The sequence below is a fragment of the Helianthus annuus genome, chromosome 3, assembly GCF_002127325.2.
Source record: "Helianthus annuus cultivar XRQ/B chromosome 3, HanXRQr2.0-SUNRISE, whole genome shotgun sequence".
Classification (NCBI taxonomy): Eukaryota; Viridiplantae; Streptophyta; class Magnoliopsida; order Asterales; family Asteraceae; genus Helianthus; species Helianthus annuus.
Window position 1 is genome coordinate 96,935,390 of NC_035435.2, and position 5,990 is coordinate 96,941,379.

The window sequence follows — 5,990 nt, forward strand, 5'->3', positions numbered from 1 at the left end:
TACACTCCCAAATGGAATGGGTAGAAGAGAAGGTTTTTGGCTTGTCATAGAGTGTCGGGAATCCAAGATCTTTTTGGGTTTTATTTTTATTTATTTACAATCCTATTCGTTATGATTTATTTAGAACGTTTCATAAGATAAATTACTTATTCGGGCGTAACATGCCTTTTTTAAAATTTCATTTATATACAAGTTCACATACCTTACGGGAGAAATCACTCAACACTTGGCCGGAGGTGTATTTTTTTAGTGAATCACTCGAGAGCGGCATGGAACTTACGCCTACCATAGGCTTGCCAAGCAATCAATCCTCCTCCTTTTTAACTTTATACCTTTGTAAATATCAAGAGGACTTTTTGGGTGAAGGGTTAGGCTTGGGCTAAAGGTGGCTGGTTGGGTTAGTGGTTAGTAAAAGGGCGAAAAGCGTAAAAAGCGTCGGTTTTCGTAAAACACTTTGTTTTTAGTGACTTTTTATTTTGAAGTATTTCTCCAAACAAGCTTTTGTTTGCATAGCTTTGTTTGTTTTTGACTTCATCATTTTTTTTTTGATGTCACACAAAAGAACGAGCTTGCGAAAAGAACCGAGCTTGTTACTAAAATAAAGGGTAAAAATAAAAAGGTTTTTTGGTGGGTAAAAAGGGTTTAGGGTAAAGAAACGAAAGGTTTAGGCTCAAAGGGGTTAACTAGGGGGATTTTGGGTAGGTGGTAAAAAAAATTGAAAAATAATGGTGTGGAAAGAAAAAATGGTTAGTCCTAATGCCTCCATCATTTACTTACTCGGGTTTAAGTTGGTAAGGACCGGGAATGAATCGTCGTGGCAAGTTCTAGAGTTGTAAGAACCAAGCGGCTATTCACACAAGAAACGAAAAATGAGCATTTAGTCTAAGGATGTAAATTTGTATGCTCAATAAAGGCTCAAAACTCACTTTTGTGGAATGGGTTTTTAATGTGATCAAGTATATATAATCAAATTTTAATTAGACTTGTTATGCTGTTTCATAATTTTCTTATGTTGGTTCTTGTTATCACGACGCTCTCGGTTGTAAAATTTGTAAAAATATAACCTTATTAATCTTAGGATTCCTAACTTAAACTTTAGACAAGTAAAAAAAATGAAAGTTTTTGAAAAAAATTTGGGATGTTTAGCGGTTCCAATAGAGTTTTGTGTAAGGCTTGTTGTTAGGACTTGCAAAATTTCAAGGTGTTAGCTTCCCCCCCACACTTAAATTACATATTGTCCTCAATGTGTCCCAAAAATAAATTTTTAGGTTGATTGGATGTGTAATGTGGTGTTAAAAAGCAAAGATTTATGTTACTGGCAGTCTGGACACGGCCCTGTGTTCAGGTGCCAGTAACAAAAATTAAAGAAATGAGACAGAAGCCTGGACACGGGGGCGTGTCTGGTGAACACGGCCGTGTCCAGTTACCTGAACTGGGCGTTTTTCTGTAGGTGGCTCAGCACGGGGCCGTGTTGGTTGAGCACGACCCGTGTTGAGCCTTCTGTAATGGAGATTTGTGTCGGGTCGCTTCGTTCTTTGTGCATGGGGCCATTTTTCTCGTTCCCTTTTTCATCCTTTACCACCGTGAGTGTGTTTTATTTCTGCAAATTAAAACTAAAAGATTAAACTAAACTAAGGATAGTTCCGCGGAATGCCTCCGTGGTGCGCCACGTTTATAAGGGTCCTTGGCTAGACCCAATGTGAGGTTATATATTTTCTGAGTGGGATGCTTGGCGTCCCATGTTACACCGTCGGAGAGCAGCATCCAAACTTGAATCAATAACCTTCATGTAGTTGACCGGGTCGTCGTCCTCTACTCTCTTCCCAACTCCGAATTTTACTTCATCATACCCAAACCTCAAGGTGAGTGTTCCGTCATTCATATCTACCACCGCTTGTGCGGTGGCAAGAAATGGTCTCCCTAGTATGAGGGGGACCTCGGTGTCTTCCTCCATATCGAGTATGACAAAGTCGGCTGGGTAGACGAATTTGCTTACCTTTACCAAGACATTTTCAATGACACCTTGCGGGAATTTGACGGATCGATCAGCAAGTTGTATGCTCATTTTTGTAGGACTCGTTGTTCCTTGGCCGAGTCTTTTAAACATTGATGAGGGCATGAGGTTAATGCTAGCCCCAAGGTCGGCTAGTGCATTACGAACGGGGGACTCCCCGATTGAGCAGGGAATCGTGAAGCTTCCGGGATCGATTTTCTTTTGGGGAAGTTTATTGAGTACGAGTGCAGAGCATTCTTCGCCTAATTTAACTAATTGCAAAGTTTCAATTTTCTTTTTATGAGTGAGGAAGTCCATCATGAACTTAGAGTATTTGGGCATTTGGGTTAGGACATCAATAAAAGGAATATTGACATGCAATTGCTTTAGTAGACTTTCGAATTTCGCGAATTGCTCATTGGTCTTTTGACGAATTAACCTACCGGGATACGGAACTCGAGGAGCCTTGGTAGGCTCTGGTGACGGAGGGGAGTTCTTCTCCTGCAGAGGTGGGGGTACCGTTTCTTCTGTCGGCGGCGGCGCTTCTGCAGGCCCCACGGTGCGGTTTCGTAGCGTGATGAGATGAACTTGCGCTTTTGGGTTTGTTTCGGTATTGCTAGGTAATGCGCCTTGCGGTCTCTCGGCAAAATTTTGAGCTATTTGATTTAATTGTTTTTCTATGTTTTGAATACTAGCTTGTTGATTTCTAAAATTTGATTCTAATTGTAGAAATCTTTCCGAGTTTTTCTTTTTAGTGTCGGAGATGAGGCGAGATACAGTATCTTCAATCCTTTCTCGTCCACTTTGTTGTTGAGTGAAATTTTGTGACTCATTTCTTGGTTGTTGAAAGTTTGTTCGTTGGGTTTGTTGGTTATTACTATTGCCGGGTTCTCTCCAAGCAAGGTTTGGGTGGTTTCGCCATCCTTGGTTGTAAGTGCCCGTTGGAGGACCCGACGGCCTAGGTCTATTATCAATGTAGCTTACCGATTCCTGTTGATCGTCTGTTTCTTTTATACAACTCCAATTTTCATGTGGCCCACCACACGCTTCACAAGCCATAACCGAGACTGTTTTTGTCATTTCTAACTTTTTTATTTTTGAAGAAAGGGCCTCGATTTGGGCTAGTAAAGAAGTGTTTTCATCGACCTTATGGGCGCCCGGGGCATGACGGGTGGTCCTTTGGACAACCCTTAAGCATATTAAAAGATGAAATAATCCTCCACTTAATCGTGTAATTATCTTGAATTAGATAACTACGGTGCTTATGTTTCAGGTGCAGTTTAGGAGCTAAAAGATGGAGTAAACGCAACATTGGAGGCGTTGGTGAAGAACGGGTCGAGCGTGGAACACGAGACACAACAAAGAAGTCAAGGAAGCTCACCACCGTAAATTACGGTCCTACCGTAATTTACGGTGGACCTGGATTTTATTTTCTTCTCCACCGTAACACAGTTCACTCATGCCGTAAAAGAACCATGATCACTGTAAATTACGGTGGAGCCGTAATTTACGGTGGGGAAGCTGCGAACCAAAGTGTAACTGCCATCATTTAATCAGTTTTGGAGTGTCTTTTCACTATCTCTTATCATTGGACGGTTCTAGGACATCATTGGGGCGATTTTGGAGAACTTGTTGGGTTTGTGAACATTTCTTATCATTCGGTTTGTGTTTTTGATTCGTATGAACAATAGTTTGATTATGATGATGATTCACCGAGCCATGTCCGGCTAAACTCTTCGGTGATCATCTTAGGTGAATGTTTCTTGAACTTTTGTGTGTTTAATTTCTGAATTTCTAGAATGACAACTTGTGTTGCTTGAATATCATGGTGTATGTTTGATTGTTTGTAGTTTGTTAATCAATATTGCAATTTCTAGTCTTAATCGTACGTTCTTGGTGCCATTGGCAACTGAGATATCACGGGAAGGGTTAGGGTTGGTTATTGATTAATTGGTCATCGGGAAACAACCTCGCGTTATATAATCCGAGTACTTTGTTCCCTTTTATCACTTCAATCATTTATACACGAGTTATGTCTATGTAACTCTTTCTAGTTAGAATTACACACAATTGTTTAAAGAAACTGAAACCTAAGGTGATCATTGTTCTCTCCTAATTTGTTTTACAACCAACTTTGATTTGAATTAGTGTTTAATTTAGATTTCTAAAACAACAATCCAAACTTTTGAATTTTAATTTCTGCAATCTAGTTTAATATTAGTTTAAATACAAAGCTATACAATCGACACATTTTCCACATACTCCCTGAGTTCGATACCCTCTTACCACTAACTACAGTTGTTTGGGGATTAAATTTGCGTGACCCACGACAATCACGTCAAATTTTGGCGCCGTTGCCGGGGAGTAGTGCGCAACGTGTGTTAGTTTAATAGTTTTGTTTGTTATTTTCGGGTTTACGTTGGTTGTGTTTAGTGTGCAGGTACTTCAGGTGTATGCATACTAGAGGCTCTCACAGGTCATCACCGCTATCGTTTGATCCGGAAATTGAAAGAACGCTAAGACAAAACCGAGTTTTAGTGCGAGAAAACAAAATCATTGGTTCACCCACTTCACCCATTACACCGAGAAACATCATGGCTGATTCTCAGATTCCACCTACAACCAGTCAAACAACCTCATCCTTTATACCTACTTCCACCCAACCATCACCAAACACTACATTACCTAATACCACCGCTGAATTTACACCATCCAATGTCACCCAACCAATCACCACTCAAACTGAGCCTACCATCACCTACAATCCATCCACCACAATCCCACCATTATCCCACTTCTTTCCCCCAACTACGGGTCAATCATCATCCACCTTCACAATTGCACCCAATTCAACTATCGTGCATACTACTTCATCTTTTAGACCACAACAACAACAATCGGGCTTTCAGTATTCGACCATCCCATTTGAGCAGACCTCGGGAATTCAAGGAGATGGTTATGATGAGGGATTTGAAGATTATGAGGGTTATGAAGATGATGGGTATGGTTATGGAGGTTATGGTGATCAAGGAGAGTTTGGGTATTTGCAAAGTCAATCTCAAGGGATGGCAAGTGTTGGTGGAATGCCACAACAACAAATTATACCACAACACATTCGGCCAAGACCACAAGGGCCACCAATACAACAACCTATTCCATTGCAACAAGTTCGGCCACAACATGTACAACCACAATTTCAAAGGCCGATTCAATACCCACCGATGCCCCAACAACCAATTGCACCACAAGGGCCTATACCAAGACCAATGGGTCCTATTCGTCCAAGGGGTCGATTGGGTGTTCCAAGAAGGCATCTTAGGGAACAAGCAAGGGGAATAGAGGCACATTTCAGGCCAATCATTACTCAAAACCCTTCACCGGTGGTTATCCCTCACAACAACCAAGGGAGAACTTTTGAAGTAAGAACAAACTCGTTGCAAAGTTTACCGAAGTACAAAGAGTTAGCAACGGAGGAGCCGTATTTCCATTTAGAGGCCTATGACTCAATTTGCAACACTTTTGGGAGTCAAGGTTTTTCGGCCGATGAAGTCAAGTTGGTCTTATTTCAGTTTTCTTTGGAGGATAAGGCAAAGAAGTGGTTCTACACTTTGCCTTCGGCATCTATTTACACTTGGGGGGAAATGCAACAAACTTTCTTAGACGAGTTCTATACCGCCCAAAAGACCAATGATGCTAGAAAGGGGTTGAGGAGCTTCCAACAACAACATGGTGAGATGTTCCATGAAGCGTTTGAACGATTCAATATGATGATAAAGAATTGCCCTCACCATGGAATCGAATTGTGGGAGTTAATGAATGCTTTTCACGAGGGGTTGAGTGCCGAAGATGCTCGCGATTTGATGTCCATTACCGGTGGGACTTTTGGAACAAACTATGAGAATGAAGATTGGGAGTTCTTGGAAAGCATGGCAACTACATCAAAGAGGAAAGCTCAAGCCTCAAGAAGAGCTCGACCGACCACTAACCGACCGCAAGT

General features: G+C 41.3%; 1 non-coding gene across 1 annotated transcript; it reads right to left on the reverse strand.

Moving 5' to 3' along the window:
• Positions 1–5,683: 5,683 nt before the first annotated feature.
• Positions 5,684–5,789, reverse strand: LOC118490894. Its single transcript, XR_004890119.1, has one exon. It is a non-coding gene; the product is annotated as a small nucleolar RNA R71 (small nucleolar RNA).
• Positions 5,790–5,990: the final 201 nt, after the last annotated feature.